The sequence below is a fragment of the Garra rufa genome, chromosome 1, assembly GCF_049309525.1.
Source record: "Garra rufa chromosome 1, GarRuf1.0, whole genome shotgun sequence".
Taxonomy (NCBI): Eukaryota; Metazoa; Chordata; class Actinopteri; order Cypriniformes; family Cyprinidae; genus Garra; species Garra rufa.
Window position 1 is genome coordinate 104,399,979 of NC_133361.1, and position 14,995 is coordinate 104,414,973.

The 14,995-nt window shown below is 46.8% G+C and overlaps 18 non-coding genes across 18 annotated transcripts; 2 read left to right on the top strand and 16 right to left on the bottom strand.

The window, feature by feature from the left end:
* Positions 1-258: 258 nt before the first annotated feature.
* trnan-guu (transfer RNA asparagine (anticodon GUU)) lies at positions 259-332 on the bottom strand. Its single transcript has one exon. It is a non-coding gene; the product is annotated as a tRNA-Asn (tRNA).
* A 191-nt stretch (positions 333-523) lies between these two features.
* On the bottom strand, positions 524-596 carry trnak-cuu (transfer RNA lysine (anticodon CUU)). Its single transcript has one exon. It is a non-coding gene; the product is annotated as a tRNA-Lys (tRNA).
* Positions 597-1,823: 1,227 nt separating this feature from the next.
* On the bottom strand, positions 1,824-2,039 carry LOC141347613 (small nucleolar RNA U3). Its single transcript, XR_012357387.1, has one exon. It is a non-coding gene; the product is annotated as a small nucleolar RNA U3 (small nucleolar RNA).
* Positions 2,040-3,012: 973 nt separating this feature from the next.
* On the bottom strand, positions 3,013-3,153 carry LOC141284838 (U4 spliceosomal RNA). Its single transcript, XR_012338502.1, has one exon. It is a non-coding gene; the product is annotated as a U4 spliceosomal RNA (small nuclear RNA).
* Positions 3,154-3,643: 490 nt separating this feature from the next.
* trnas-gcu (transfer RNA serine (anticodon GCU)) lies at positions 3,644-3,725 on the top strand. Its single transcript has one exon. It is a non-coding gene; the product is annotated as a tRNA-Ser (tRNA).
* A 490-nt stretch (positions 3,726-4,215) lies between these two features.
* Positions 4,216-4,354, bottom strand: LOC141286628 (U4 spliceosomal RNA). The gene has a single exon (XR_012339313.1). It is a non-coding gene; the product is annotated as a U4 spliceosomal RNA (small nuclear RNA).
* Positions 4,355-4,936: 582 nt separating this feature from the next.
* trnan-guu (transfer RNA asparagine (anticodon GUU)) lies at positions 4,937-5,010 on the bottom strand. Its single transcript has one exon. It is a non-coding gene; the product is annotated as a tRNA-Asn (tRNA).
* Positions 5,011-5,201: 191 nt separating this feature from the next.
* trnak-cuu (transfer RNA lysine (anticodon CUU)) lies at positions 5,202-5,274 on the bottom strand. The gene has a single exon. It is a non-coding gene; the product is annotated as a tRNA-Lys (tRNA).
* Positions 5,275-6,502: 1,228 nt separating this feature from the next.
* Positions 6,503-6,718, bottom strand: LOC141347620 (small nucleolar RNA U3). Its single transcript, XR_012357388.1, has one exon. It is a non-coding gene; the product is annotated as a small nucleolar RNA U3 (small nucleolar RNA).
* A 973-nt stretch (positions 6,719-7,691) lies between these two features.
* Positions 7,692-7,832, bottom strand: LOC141284846 (U4 spliceosomal RNA). The gene has a single exon (XR_012338503.1). It is a non-coding gene; the product is annotated as a U4 spliceosomal RNA (small nuclear RNA).
* A 1,062-nt stretch (positions 7,833-8,894) lies between these two features.
* LOC141286635 (U4 spliceosomal RNA) lies at positions 8,895-9,033 on the bottom strand. Its single transcript, XR_012339315.1, has one exon. It is a non-coding gene; the product is annotated as a U4 spliceosomal RNA (small nuclear RNA).
* Positions 9,034-9,615: 582 nt separating this feature from the next.
* On the bottom strand, positions 9,616-9,689 carry trnan-guu (transfer RNA asparagine (anticodon GUU)). The gene has a single exon. It is a non-coding gene; the product is annotated as a tRNA-Asn (tRNA).
* Positions 9,690-9,880: 191 nt separating this feature from the next.
* trnak-cuu (transfer RNA lysine (anticodon CUU)) lies at positions 9,881-9,953 on the bottom strand. The gene has a single exon. It is a non-coding gene; the product is annotated as a tRNA-Lys (tRNA).
* Positions 9,954-11,180: 1,227 nt separating this feature from the next.
* Positions 11,181-11,396, bottom strand: LOC141347628 (small nucleolar RNA U3). The gene has a single exon (XR_012357389.1). It is a non-coding gene; the product is annotated as a small nucleolar RNA U3 (small nucleolar RNA).
* A 973-nt stretch (positions 11,397-12,369) lies between these two features.
* On the bottom strand, positions 12,370-12,510 carry LOC141284860 (U4 spliceosomal RNA). The gene has a single exon (XR_012338505.1). It is a non-coding gene; the product is annotated as a U4 spliceosomal RNA (small nuclear RNA).
* Positions 12,511-13,000: 490 nt separating this feature from the next.
* Positions 13,001-13,082, top strand: trnas-gcu (transfer RNA serine (anticodon GCU)). Its single transcript has one exon. It is a non-coding gene; the product is annotated as a tRNA-Ser (tRNA).
* Positions 13,083-13,572: 490 nt separating this feature from the next.
* LOC141286646 (U4 spliceosomal RNA) lies at positions 13,573-13,711 on the bottom strand. Its single transcript, XR_012339317.1, has one exon. It is a non-coding gene; the product is annotated as a U4 spliceosomal RNA (small nuclear RNA).
* Positions 13,712-14,558: 847 nt separating this feature from the next.
* Positions 14,559-14,631, bottom strand: trnak-cuu (transfer RNA lysine (anticodon CUU)). The gene has a single exon. It is a non-coding gene; the product is annotated as a tRNA-Lys (tRNA).
* Positions 14,632-14,995: the final 364 nt, after the last annotated feature.

Genomic DNA, 14,995 nt, shown 5'->3' on the forward strand with positions numbered 1-14,995 from the left:
GCCGAATGTCAGCGGATACCATGTCAACTAGATGAGCCCCAGAGACAGATCATCAGTAAAGAATGAATCCACATGCCACAGCAAACTCGAGCTGGTGAAAATGTTCACCAAACACCCGCCGCTGACTTCTTTTAAAAGAAGCCAGCTTATTGAAGGTGCACAGGATAAACGCCCTGAGAAAGCTGTGCCTCGCAACCCTAAGAATGGCATAGGCGCTAGTGGACACCTGACGCGCGTGCAAAACACCGGCATTTCACACGTCCCTGGGTGGGCTCGAACCACCAACCTTTCGGTTAACAGCCGAACGCGCTAACCGATTGCGCCACAGAGACAGACATTGCGCATCTGCTGCCGCGGGATCACGGTTGTATAAGCAAGGGTTAGGGTTAGGGATTAGAATCGCACGTACTAACAGGCTGTTTTGAAAGATGTTTCCGGAGCTCGCAAAATCCACTTAGCCTGTGCGGAGAATGGGCACGCTGGAGCCCGCCAACCTGTTGGGAAGAAAGAGCGCCAACAGAGCCGCCCAACGTGGGGCTCGAACCCACGACCCTGAGATTAAGAGTCTCATGCTCTACCGACTGAGCTAGCCGGGCTGGTCGTGGTCTCCTTCACCGGGTCGGACGCAGTTTTCATCGGCTCCCAAATGACACAGGCGAAACGGAGGCTCTCGCGTTGTGCAAGACTGTCGAGCCGTCCCGTGGGTAGTGCTTAGAGCAGGCTTAGAGTTTTCTTCTGTCAGTTTTGACCCAATCTGTTATTGGGAAGCGCAGTTTGACCCAGCAGTGCGGGCCAACAACATGTTCTGTCTTGCCGCGTGAAGGCGGTTCAATGCTTTGGTCAGCGTATGGTTGAGATGTGATTTTCCACCAATTTGGGGCACCTTTCTTATGGAAATCAAGGATAAATCTATATAAGGATAAGGATAAATCTTCTATATTTCGGTGGTCTTTTGCAAACACTAGATTTATATGTCAGTTCCAACATAACACCGACTGTTACGCAACAGTCCCGGGATCGTTAATAGTTACGCCTCCAACATTTGCATCGCCCAATCATCGGTAACGTCAGTACATCAGTAAAACAAGGCAAGCCACTGAAGGGACACGGTTAGCTTAATGCTAGCGCTAGCCTGTTACATTGCAGTACAAAAGATATCACTTACCACATAAACAGAGAGATGACTGTGCTGATGATGGTGAATGATGGAGAAATAACTGCGCTGATGATGGCGAATGATTTACAGATCCAGAGTATCACCGAGAAGCAGCTGAACTTGTGTGGTAAGAAGCGCTCCCTCTGCATTATAACTTTACACAGAGCACATGGATCACAGTAATGAGACTAAAATGTCTGCGATACAAAACGGCAGATTCAACAAACCACATATTAAAAGCCGCTAGAGCTCCTAATTAAATAAATATTTTTATCAATGTGCCAGCTATAGAGATGAGCAGCTCTGTGAAACAGCCAATCGGAGCAGAGCTCATTAATATTCATGAAGCTTCCAAAAAAGGCAATAACAGAGCATTTCATTCTAGGGACAAATCCTAGGGTTGTAAATGGTCCTGTAAAACCGTTTCTGGAGATTGTTTGCCCTTTCCTATGCCATATACCTTCTATGCAGATATCAAAGAACAAATTAAAATATTCTCTCAATGCATTTTATGGCAACTTTAAGTTGATAGAACCAGCTGACATCTTATCCTGACATTCTGAATATCAAGGATGGTGACACCCACCAACAAAAATGTAAAAAAAAAAAAAAATCTCAATCATAACGACTCATAAGATTTTTAATCTGATATTTACATTTTTCAGAGACCACTCTGACCATACTCTCTTCGTCTATGCTGCTTAAATGCCACACAGAACGTTCATCAATGGTGTGGAGCATATGAAATAAACCATTACTCCACACCCGATTCACGCTCAGAAAAGAGTATCAAAGCTCATCATCGTAGTTTGGGAGACACTACACTTTTGAAACACATTTCCTAGTTAGAAACTATAGAAATGATCCCTGAAAGTATAGTCTTGACCTCCATTTTGCAAAACCAGCTTAGGCGAGTTCTGACACTTTGAGTCTCAGAGATGGTTACAACCTAACAACAGAGATGAGAAAAGTTACATTTGAAACATCATTAGAGTCCTAAAATTTTGTTTGTAATTTTAGTTGGATGCAGTTTTCATTGGCCCCCAAATTACACAGGCGAAACTGAGGCTCTCGCGTTGTGCGAGACTGTCAACCCGTCCCGTGGGTAGGGCTTAAAGCAGGCTTAGAGATTTCTTCTGTCAGTTTTGACCCAATCTGTTTTTGGGAAGCGCAGTTTGACCCAGCAGTGCGGGCCAACAACATGTTCTGTTTTGCCGCGTGAAGGCGGTTTAATGCTTTGGACAGCGTATGGTTGAGATGTGATTTTCCACCAATTTGGGGCACCTTTCTTATGGAAATCAAGGATGATTTCATGGGAAATGGCAAACTGGTGTAGCGTTTGGCTAATAAGCTAAAGCTACAAAGGATGTACCGGTGCCCCGTCGTCCGAGCAGAATCCACATTCGGCCGTAATCGGAGGTTACTACTAACGTTGGATTGTGTCTCATAGGGAGTTTGGCGCAGGGCCTCAGTGGAAAACAGGCCCTCGGCGGCTGAAACAAAAGACGAAGAATGCATCCACATGCACATGAATCAGGAATGTTAAATAAAGAAACCCCGCCGGATGACGAGGTGGTCCAGTGGTTAAGGCGGTGGAAGGCTAATACATTGTGCTCGACACGCATTCGAAGCTTTAGCGCCACTGAGAGGCCACCGGACCAGACAGGCCCAACATGTTTACGATGGGTAACGGTGAGCTGTAATTGCGTTGCAGTTTAACGATACTTGTCTTGAGAACATATTGACAAAACAACAAACCTTCTGGCTCTGGCGCACTATCATCAGCAGACCGTTTTTTTGGCGAGGAAAAAAAACCCTAAACGAAACAAGGCTATATTTCTCAACAAAACTCTAAGCCTCCAGAGAGACTAGCAAAAATTGCCAAAGATAACTGTATTTCAAGTCATCCTGGCGGGGTATTGGGTAAAGTTTTCAACCAGCAATGATCGCGCCTCGGACAAACCTCATAGGCTACAATATTGCCTCTGCGAAAGAATGCAGGCGATGGTCGTGACCTTTTTCTGCACCTACGTGGATGTGAACCGACAAGGTGGTAGCAAGCTTTAAACTGCCGCACAAACAGTCTCCTGCCACGGGTTGCTGCACCGTGTTTCTACGGAACAGATTAGAGGTGTGTAAAAGACGGCTCATTCACTATTCCCTCTGTGCTCAAAACAGCCAGCTGAAAGCACGGCAGCAGCAGCTGAAAAGGTCCGCAGCATGGCCTATCTCGGTCAGCAAGGGGACGGGGTGGCCGAGTGGTTAAGGCGATGGACTGCTAATCCATTTTGCTCTGTGCAATGGTTGGAATCCATTCTTGTCGTTCGGTTCCTTTAGCACTGGACCTTAATCCGGGTCCTGGGGACCCCATGCTAAACTTTTTGTGTGTCCTCCTTATCTAACACACTCAGTTCAGTTCTTTGAGTTCTCTACTAATGAACTGATGATCTGAATCAGGAGTGCTAAATAAAAAATGTCACGTAAAATGACGAGGTGGCCGAGTGGTTAAGGCGATGGACTGCTAATCCATTGTGCTCTGCACGCGTGGGTTCGAATCCCATCCTCGTCGTTCGGCTCCTTTAGCAGTAATCCTCGGTCCTGGGGACCCCACTCTGCGCTTTTTGTGTCTTCCTTATCTGACACACTCAGTTCAGTTCACTGAGTGCTCTACTAATGAGCCGATGGTCTGAATCGGGAGTGTTAAATAAAAGGACCACGGAAAGTGACGGGGTGGTCGAGTGTTTAAGGCGATGCAAGGCTAATCCGTTGTGCTAGGCTCACCTTGGTTTGTGTGGGTTTGAATCCCGTCCTCTTCATTTGATGATTTAGCACCACTGAGAGCCCACCAGAACAGACAGGCCCAACCTGTTTACGATGGGTAGCGGTGAGCTGTGATTGTGCTGTAGTTTAATGATACCTGCAGCGAAGTCTTGAGAGCATATTGAAAAAACAACAAATCTTCTGGCTCCGGCACGCTATGATCTGTAGACACCTCTTTGACGAGGACCAACAACCAGCCACTCTAACAAAACGAAGCAAAACTTTGTTTTTCAAGAAGCGTCCAGAGAGACCGGCAAAAACTGAGAAGCTGACTGTATTTCAAATCATCCAGATGGGATATCGGGGAAAGTTTACAACCAGCAATGATCACACCTCAGATAAACCACACAAGCTACAACATTGCCTCTGCGATAGAATACCGGTGACGGTCGTGACCTTTTCTTGCAGCTACGTGGATGTGATCCGACAAGGTGATAGCAAGCTGGATGAGCCCCAGAGACAGATCATCAGTGAAGACCTCTTCACCTAGACGGCCATCGACGCAAGACTGTGAAAACCAGATCCTCTCCAATCTGACACTGTGGCAACATGGAACTTTTGCATCTACATTAAAATTAGTCTGTTTGTTCTTATTCTGAGGTCACCGTAGCCGCCATATCCATTCTGTATTCCGATTAGATGGTCACTGCAGTCCCCCGGATCCAGTCCGTACCAAGAGCAGATGGTGGATCAGCACCTTCAGCCGAATGTCAGCGGATACCATGTCAACTAGATGAGCCCCAGAGACAGATCATCAGTAAAGAATGAATCCACATGCCACAGCAAACTCGAGCTGGTGAAAATGTTCACCAAACACCCGCCGCTGACTTCTTTTAAAAGAAGCCAGCTTATTGAAGGTGCACAGGATAAACGCCCTGAGAAAGCTGTGCCTCGCAACCCTAAGAATGGCATAGGCGCTAGTGGACACCTGACGCGCGTGCAAAACACCGGCATTTCACACGTCCCTGGGTGGGGTCGAACCACCAACCTTTCGGTTAACAGCCGAACGCACTAACCGATTGCGCCACAGAGACAGACATTGCGCATCTGCTGCCGCGGGATCACGGTTGTAAAAGCAAGGGTTAGGGTTAGGGATTAGAATCGCACGTACTAACAGGCTGTTTTGAAAGATGTTTCCGGAGCTCGCAAAATCCACTTAGCCTGTGCGGAGAATGGGCACGCTGGAGCCCGCCACCCTGTTGGGAAGAAAGAGCGCCAACAGAGCCGCCCAACGTGGGGCTCGAACCCACGACCCTGAGATTAAGAGTCTCATGCTCTACCGACTGAGCTAGCCGGGCTGGTCGTAGTCTCCTTCACCGGGTCGGACGCAGTTTTCATCGGCTCCCAAATGACACAGGCGAAACGGAGGCTCTCGCGTTGTGCAAGACTGTCGAGCCGTCCCGTGGGTAGTGCTTAGAGCAGGCTTAGAGTTTTCTTCTGTCAGTTTTGACCCAATCTGTTATTGGGAAGCGCAGTTTGACCCAGCAGTGCGGGCCAACAACATGTTCTGTCTTGCCGCGTGAAGGCGGTTCAATGCTTTGGTCAGCGTATGGTTGAGATGTGATTTTCCACCAATTTGGGGCACCTTTCTTATGGAAATCAAGGATAAATCTATATAAGGATAAGGATAAATCTTCTATATTTCGGTGGTCTTTTGCAAACACTAGATTTATATGTCAGTTCCAACATAACACCGACTGTTACGCAACAGTCCCGGGATCGTTAATAGTTACGCCTCCAACATTTGCATCGCCCAATCATCGGTAACGTCAGTACATCAGTAAAACAAGGCAAGCCACTGAAGGGACACGGTTAGCTTAATGCTAGCGCTAGCCTGTTACATTGCAGTACAAAAGATATCACTTACCACATAAACAGAGAGATGACTGTGCTGATGATGGTGAATGATGGAGAAATAACTGCGCTGATGATGGCGAATGATTTACAGATCCAGAGTATCACCGAGAAGCAGCTGAACTTGTGTGGTAAGAAGCGCTCCCTCTGCATTATAACTTTACACAGAGCACATGGATCACAGTAATGAGACTAAAATGTCTGCGATACAAAACGGCAGATTCAACAAACCACATATTAAAAGCCGCTAGAGCTCCTAATTAAATAAATATTTTTATCAATGTGCCAGCTATAGAGATGAGCAGCTCTGTGAAACAGCCAATCGGAGCAGAGCTCATTAATATTCATGAAGCTTCCAAAAAAGGCAATAACAGAGCATTTCATTCTAGGGACAAATCCTAGGGTTGTAAATGGTCCTGTAAAACCGTTTCTGGAGATTGTTTGCCCTTTCCTATGCCATATACCTTCTATGCAGATATCAAAGAACAAATTAAAATATTCTCTCAATGCATTTTATGGCAACTTTAAGTTGATAGAACCAGCTGACATCTTATCCTGACATTCTGAATATCAAGGATGGTGACACCCACCAACAAAAATATAAAAAAAAAAAAAAAATCTCAATCATAACGACTCATAAGATTTTTAATCTGATATTTACATTTTTCAGAGACCACTCTGACCATACTCTCTTCGTCTATGCTGCTTAAATGCCACACAGAACGTTCATCAATGGTGTGGAGCATATGAAATAAACCATTACTCCACACCCGATTCACGCTCAGAAAAGAGTATCAAAGCTCATCATCGTAGTTTGGGAGACACTACACTTTTGAAACACATTTCCTAGTTAGAAACTATAGAAATGATCCCTGAAAGTATAGTCTTGACCTCCATTTTGCAAAACCAGCTTAGGCGAGTTCTGACACTTTGAGTCTCAGAGATGGTTACAACCTAACAACAGAGATGAGAAAAGTTACATTTGAAACATCATTAGAGTCCTAAAATTTTGTTTGTAATTTTAGTTGGATGCAGTTTTCATTGGCCCCCAAATTACACAGGCGAAACTGAGGCTCTCGCGTTGTGCGAGACTGTCAACCCGTCCCGTGGGTAGGGCTTAAAGCAGGCTTAGAGATTTCTTCTGTCAGTTTTGACCCAATCTGTTTTTGGGAAGCGCAGTTTGACCCAGCAGTGCGGGCCAACAACATGTTCTGTTTTGCCGCGTGAAGGCGGTTTAATGCTTTGGACAGCGTATGGTTGAGATGTGATTTTCCACCAATTTGGGGCACCTTTCTTATGGAAATCAAGGATGATTTCATGGGAAATGGCAAACTGGTGTAACGTTTGGCTAATAAGCTAAAGCTACAAAGGATGTACCGGTGCCCCGTCGTCCGAGCAGAATCCACATTCGGCCGTAATCGGAGGTTACTACTAACGTTGGATTGTGTCTCATAGGGAGTTTGGCGCAGGGCCTCAGTGGAAAACAGGCCCTCGGCGGCTGAAACAAAAGACGAAGAATGCATCCACATGCACATGAATCAGGAATGTTAAATAAAGAAACCCCGCCGGATGACGAGGTGGTCCAGTGGTTAAGGCGGTGGAAGGCTAATACATTGTGCTCGACACGCATTCGAAGCTTTAGCGCCACTGAGAGGCCACCGGACCAGACAGGCCCAACATGTTTACGATGGGTAACGGTGAGCTGTAATTGCGTTGCAGTTTAACGATACTTGTCTTGAGAACATATTGACAAAACAACAAACCTTCTGGCTCTGGCGCACTATCATCAGCAGACCGTTTTTTTGGCGAGGAAAAAAAACCCTAAACGAAACAAGGCTATATTTCTCAACAAAACTCTAAGCCTCCAGAGAGACTAGCAAAAATTGCCAAAGATAACTGTATTTCAAGTCATCCTGGCGGGGTATTGGGTAAAGTTTTCAACCAGCAATGATCGCGCCTCGGACAAACCTCATAGGCTACAATATTGCCTCTGCGAAAGAATGCAGGCGATGGTCGTGACCTTTTTCTGCACCTACGTGGATGTGAACCGACAAGGTGGTAGCAAGCTTTAAACTGCCGCACAAACAGTCTCCTGCCACGGGTTGCTGCACCGTGTTTCTACGGAACAGATTAGAGGTGTGTAAAAGACGGCTCATTCACTATTCCCTCTGTGCTCAAAACAGCCAGCTGAAAGCACGGCAGCAGCAGCTGAAAAGGTCCGCAGCATGGCCTATCTCGGTCAGCAAGGGGACGGGGTGGCCGAGTGGTTAAGGCGATGGACTGCTAATCCATTTTGCTCTGTGCAATGGTTGGAATCCATTCTTGTCGTTCGGTTCCTTTAGCACTGGACCTTAATCCGGGTCCTGGGGACCCCATGCTAAACTTTTTGTGTGTCCTCCTTATCTAACACACTCAGTTCAGTTCTTTGAGTTCTCTACTAATGAACTGATGATCTGAATCAGGAGTGCTAAATAAAAAATGTCACATAAAATGACGAGGTGGCCGAGTGGTTAAGGCGATGGACTGCTAATCCATTGTGCTCTGCACGTGTGGGTTCGAATCCCATCCTCGTCGTTCGGCTCCTTTAGCAGTAATCCTCGGTCCTGGGGACCCCACTCTGCGCTTTTTGTGTCTTCCTTATCTGACACACTCAGTTCAGTTCACTGAGTGCTCTACTAATGAGCCGATGGTCTGAATCGGGAGTGTTAAATAAAAGGACCACGGAAAGTGACGGGGTGGTCGAGTGTTTAAGGCGATGCAAGGCTAATCCGTTGTGCTAGGCTCACCTTGGTTTGTGTGGGTTTGAATCCCGTCCTCTTCATTTGATGATTTAGCACCACTGAGAGCCCACCAGAACAGACAGGCCCAACCTGTTTACGATGGGTAGCGGTGAGCTGTGATTGTGCTGTAGTTTAATGATACCTGCAGCGAAGTCTTGAGAGCATATTGAAAAAACAACAAATCTTCTGGCTCCGGCACGCTATGATCTGTAGACACCTCTTTGACGAGGACCAACAACCAGCCACTCTAACAAAACGAAGCAAAACTTTGTTTTTCAAGAAGCGTCCAGAGAGACCGGCAAAAACTGAGAAGCTGACTGTATTTCAAATCATCCAGATGGGATATCGGGGAAAGTTTACAACCAGCAATGATCACACCTCAGATAAACCACACAAGCTACAACATTGCCTCTGCGATAGAATACCGGTGACGGTCGTGACCTTTTCTTGCAGCTACGTGGATGTGATCCGACAAGGTGATAGCAAGCTGGATGAGCCCCAGAGACAGATCATCAGTGAAGACCTCTTCACCTAGACGGCCATCGACGCAAGACTGTGAAAACCAGATCCTCTCCAATCTGACACTGTGGCAACATGGAACTTTTGCATCTACATTAAAATTAGTCTGTTTGTTCTTATTCTGAGGTCACCGTAGCCGCCATATCCATTCTGTATTCCGATTAGATGGTCACTGCAGTCCCCCGGATCCAGTCCGTACCAAGAGCAGATGGTGGATCAGCACCTTCAGCCGAATGTCAGCAGATACCATGTCAACTAGATGAGCCCCAGAGACAGATCATCAGTAAAGAATGAATCGACATGCCACAGCAAACTCGAGCTGGTGAAAATGTTCACCAAACACCCGCCGCTGACTTCTTTTAAAAGAAGCCAGCTTATTGAAGGTGCACAGGATAAACGCCCTGAGAAAGCTGTGCCTCGCAACCCTAAGAATGGCATAGGCGCTAGTGGACACCTGACGCGCGTGCAAAACACCGGCATTTCACACGTCCCTGGGTGGGGTCGAACCACCAACCTTTCGGTTAACAGCCGAACGCGCTAACCGATTGCGCCACAGAGACAGACATTGCGCATCTGCTGCCGCGGGATCACGGTTGTAAAAGCAAGGGTTAGGGTTAGGGATTAGAATCGCACGTACTAACAGGCTGTTTTGAAAGATGTTTCCGGAGCTCGCAAAATCCACTTAGCCTGTGCGGAGAATGGGCACGCTGGAGCCCGCCACCCTGTTGGGAAGAAAGAGCGCCAACAGAGCCGCCCAACGTGGGGCTCGAACCCACGACCCTGAGATTAAGAGTCTCATGCTCTACCGACTGAGCTAGCCGGGCTGGTCGTAGTCTCCTTCACCGGGTCGGACGCAGTTTTCATCGGCTCCCAAATGACACAGGCGAAACGGAGGCTCTCGCGTTGTGCAAGACTGTCGAGCCGTCCCGTGGGTAGTGCTTAGAGCAGGCTTAGAGTTTTCTTCTGTCAGTTTTGACCCAATCTGTTATTGGGAAGCGCAGTTTGACCCAGCAGTGCGGGCCAACAACATGTTCTGTCTTGCCGCGTGAAGGCGGTTCAATGCTTTGGTCAGCGTATGGTTGAGATGTGATTTTCCACCAATTTGGGGCACCTTTCTTATGGAAATCAAGGATAAATCTATATAAGGATAAGGATAAATCTTCTATATTTCGGTGGTCTTTTGCAAACACTAGATTTATATGTCAGTTCCAACATAACACCGACTGTTACGCAACAGTCCCGGGATCGTTAATAGTTACGCCTCCAACATTTGCATCGCCCAATCATCGGTAACGTCAGTACATCAGTAAAACAAGGCAAGCCACTGAAGGGACACGGTTAGCTTAATGCTAGCGCTAGCCTGTTACATTGCAGTACAAAAGATATCACTTACCACATAAACAGAGAGATGACTGTGCTGATGATGGTGAATGATGGAGAAATAACTGCGCTGATGATGGCGAATGATTTACAGATCCAGAGTATCACCGAGAAGCAGCTGAACTTGTGTGGTAAGAAGCGCTCCCTCTGCATTATAACTTTACACAGAGCACATGGATCACAGTAATGAGACTAAAATGTCTGCGATACAAAACGGCAGATTCAACAAACCACATATTAAAAGCCGCTAGAGCTCCTAATTAAATAAATATTTTTATCAATGTGCCAGCTATAGAGATGAGCAGCTCTGTGAAACAGCCAATCGGAGCAGAGCTCATTAATATTCATGAAGCTTCCAAAAAAGGCAATAACAGAGCATTTCATTCTAGGGACAAATCCTAGGGTTGTAAATGGTCCTGTAAAACCGTTTCTGGAGATTGTTTGCCCTTTCCTATGCCATATACCTTCTATGCAGATATCAAAGAACAAATTAAAATATTCTCTCAATGCATTTTATGGCAACTTTAAGTTGATAGAACCAGCTGACATCTTATCCTGACATTCTGAATATCAAGGATGGTGACACCCACCAACAAAAATGTAAAAAAAAAAAAAAATCTCAATCATAACGACTCATAAGATTTTTAATCTGATATTTACATTTTTCAGAGACCACTCTGACCATACTCTCTTCGTCTATGCTGCTTAAATGCCACACAGAACGTTCATCAATGGTGTGGAGCATATGAAATAAACCATTACTCCACACCCGATTCACGCTCAGAAAAGAGTATCAAAGCTCATCATCGTAGTTTGGGAGACACTACACTTTTGAAACACATTTCCTAGTTAGAAACTATAGAAATGATCCCTGAAAGTATAGTCTTGACCTCCATTTTGCAAAACCAGCTTAGGCGAGTTCTGACACTTTGAGTCTCAGAGATGGTTACAACCTAACAACAGAGATGAGAAAAGTTACATTTGAAACATCATTAGAGTCCTAAAATTTTGTTTGTAATTTTAGTTGGATGCAGTTTTCATTGGCCCCCAAATTACACAGGCGAAACTGAGGCTCTCGCGTTGTGCGAGACTGTCAACCCGTCCCGTGGGTAGGGCTTAAAGCAGGCTTAGAGATTTCTTCTGTCAGTTTTGACCCAATCTGTTTTTGGGAAGCGCAGTTTGACCCAGCAGTGCGGGCCAACAACATGTTCTGTTTTGCCGCGTGAAGGCGGTTTAATGCTTTGGACAGCGTATGGTTGAGATGTGATTTTCCACCAATTTGGGGCACCTTTCTTATGGAAATCAAGGATGATTTCATGGGAAATGGCAAACTGGTGTAGCGTTTGGCTAATAAGCTAAAGCTACAAAGGATGTACCGGTGCCCCGTCGTCCGAGCAGAATCCACATTCGGCCGTAATCGGAGGTTACTACTAACGTTGGATTGTGTCTCATAGGGAGTTTGGCGCAGGGCCTCAGTGGAAAACAGGCCCTCGGCGGCTGAAACAAAAGACGAAGAATGCATCCACATGCACATGAATCAGGAATGTTAAATAAAGAAACCCCGCCGGATGACGAGGTGGTCCAGTGGTTAAGGCGGTGGAAGGCTAATACATTGTGCTCGACACGCATTCGAAGCTTTAGCGCCACTGAGAGGCCACCGGACCAGACAGGCCCAACATGTTTACGATGGGTAACGGTGAGCTGTAATTGCGTTGCAGTTTAACGATACTTGTCTTGAGAACATATTGACAAAACAACAAACCTTCTGGCTCTGGCGCACTATCATCAGCAGACCGTTTTTTTGGCGAGGAAAAAAAACCCTAAACGAAACAAGGCTATATTTCTCAACAAAACTCTAAGCCTCCAGAGAGACTAGCAAAAATTGCCAAAGATAACTGTATTTCAAGTCATCCTGGCGGGGTATTGGGTAAAGTTTTCAACCAGCAATGATCGCGCCTCGGACAAACCTCATAGGCTACAATATTGCCTCTGCGAAAGAATGCAGGCGATGGTCGTGACCTTTTTCTGCACCTACGTGGATGTGAACCGACAAGGTGGTAGCAAGCTTTAAACTGCCGCACAAACAGTCTCCTGCCACGGGTTGCTGCACCGTGTTTCTACGGAACAGATTAGAGGTGTGTAAAAGACGGCTCATTCACTATTCCCTCTGTGCTCAAAACAGCCAGCTGAAAGCACGGCAGCAGCAGCTGAAAAGGTCCGCAGCATGGCCTATCTCGGTCAGCAAGGGGACGGGGTGGCCGAGTGGTTAAGGCGATGGACTGCTAATCCATTTTGCTCTGTGCAATGGTTGGAATCCATTCTTGTCGTTCGGTTCCTTTAGCACTGGACCTTAATCCGGGTCCTGGGGACCCCATGCTAAACTTTTTGTGTGTCCTCCTTATCTAACACACTCAGTTCAGTTCTTTGAGTTCTCTACTAATGAACTGATGATCTGAATCAGGAGTGCTAAATAAAAAATGTCACGTAAAATGACGAGGTGGCCGAGTGGTTAAGGCGATGGACTGCTAATCCATTGTGCTCTGCACGCGTGGGTTCGAATCCCATCCTCGTCGTTCGGCTCCTTTAGCAGTAATCCTCGGTCCTGGGGACCCCACTCTGCGCTTTTTGTGTCTTCCTTATCTGACACACTCAGTTCAGTTCACTGAGTGCTCTACTAATGAGCCGATGGTCTGAATCGGGAGTGTTAAATAAAAGGACCACGGAAAGTGACGGGGTGGTCGAGTGTTTAAGGCGATGCAAGGCTAATCCGTTGTGCTAGGCTCACCTTGGTTTGTGTGGGTTTGAATCCCGTCCTCTTCATTTGATGATTTAGCACCACTGAGAGCCCACCAGAACAGACAGGCCCAACCTGTTTACGATGGGTAGCGGTGAGCTGTGATTGTGCTGTAGTTTAATGATACCTGCAGCGAAGTCTTGAGAGCATATTGAAAAAACAACAAATCTTCTGGCTCCGGCACGCTATGATCTGTAGACACCTCTTTGACGAGGACCAACAACCAGCCACTCTAACAAAACGAAGCAAAACTTTGTTTTTCAAGAAGCGTCCAGAGAGACCGGCAAAAACTGAGAAGCTGACTGTATTTCAAATCATCCAGATGGGATATCGGGGAAAGTTTACAACCAGCAATGATCACACCTCAGATAAACCACACAAGCTACAACATTGCCTCTGCGATAGAATACCGGTGACGGTCGTGACCTTTTCTTGCAGCTACGTGGATGTGATCCGACAAGGTGATAGCAAGCTGGATGAGCCCCAGAGACAGATCATCAGTGAAGACCTCTTCACCTAGACGGCCATCGACGCAAGACTGTGAAAACCAGATCCTCTCCAATCTGACACTGTGGCAACATGGAACTTTTGCATCTACATTAAAATTAGTCTGTTTGTTCTTATTCTGAGGTCACCGTAGCCGCCATATCCATTCTGTATTCCGATTAGATGGTCACTGCAGTCCCCCGGATCCAGTCCGTACCAAGAGCAGATGGTGGATCAGCACCTTCAGCCGAATGTCAGCGGATACCATGTCAACTAGATGAGCCCCAGAGACAGATCATCAGTAAAGAATGAATCCACATGCCACAGCAAACTCGAGCTGGTGAAAATGTTCACCAAACACCCGCCGCTGACTTCTTTTAAAAGAAGCCAGCTTATTGAAGGTGCACAGGATAAACGCCCTGAGAAAGCTGTGCCTCGCAACCCTAAGAATGGCATAGGCGCTAGTGGACACCTGACGCGCGTGCAAAACACCGGCATTTCACACGTCCCTGGGTGGGGTCGAACCACCAACCTTTCGGTTAACAGCCGAACGCACTAACCGATTGCGCCACAGAGACAGACATTGCGCATCTGCTGCCGCGGGATCACGGTTGTAAAAGCAAGGGTTAGGGTTAGGGATTAGAATCGCACGTACTAACAGGCTGTTTTGAAAGATGTTTCCGGAGCTCGCAAAATCCACTTAGCCTGTGCGGAGAATGGGCACGCTGGAGCCCGCCACCCTGTTGGGAAGAAAGAGCGCCAACAGAGCCGCCCAACGTGGGGCTCGAACCCACGACCCTGAGATTAAGAGTCTCATGCTCTACCGACTGAGCTAGCCGGGCTGGTCGTAGTCTCCTTCACCGGGTCGGACGCAGTTTTCATCGGCTCCCAAATGACACAGGCGAAACGGAGGCTCTCGCGTTGTGCAAGACTGTCGAGCCGTCCCGTGGGTAGTGCTTAGAGCAGGCTTAGAGTTTTCTTCTGTCAGTTTTGACCCAATCTGTTATTGGGAAGCGCAGTTTGACCCAGCAGTGCGGGCCAACAACATGTTCTGTCTTGCCGCGTGAAGGCGGTTCAATGCTTTGGTCAGCGTATGGTTGAGATGTGATTTTCCACCAATTTGGGGCACCTTTCTTATGGAAATCAAGGATAAATCTATATAAGGATAAGGATAAATCTTCTATATTTCGGTGGTCTTTTGCAAAC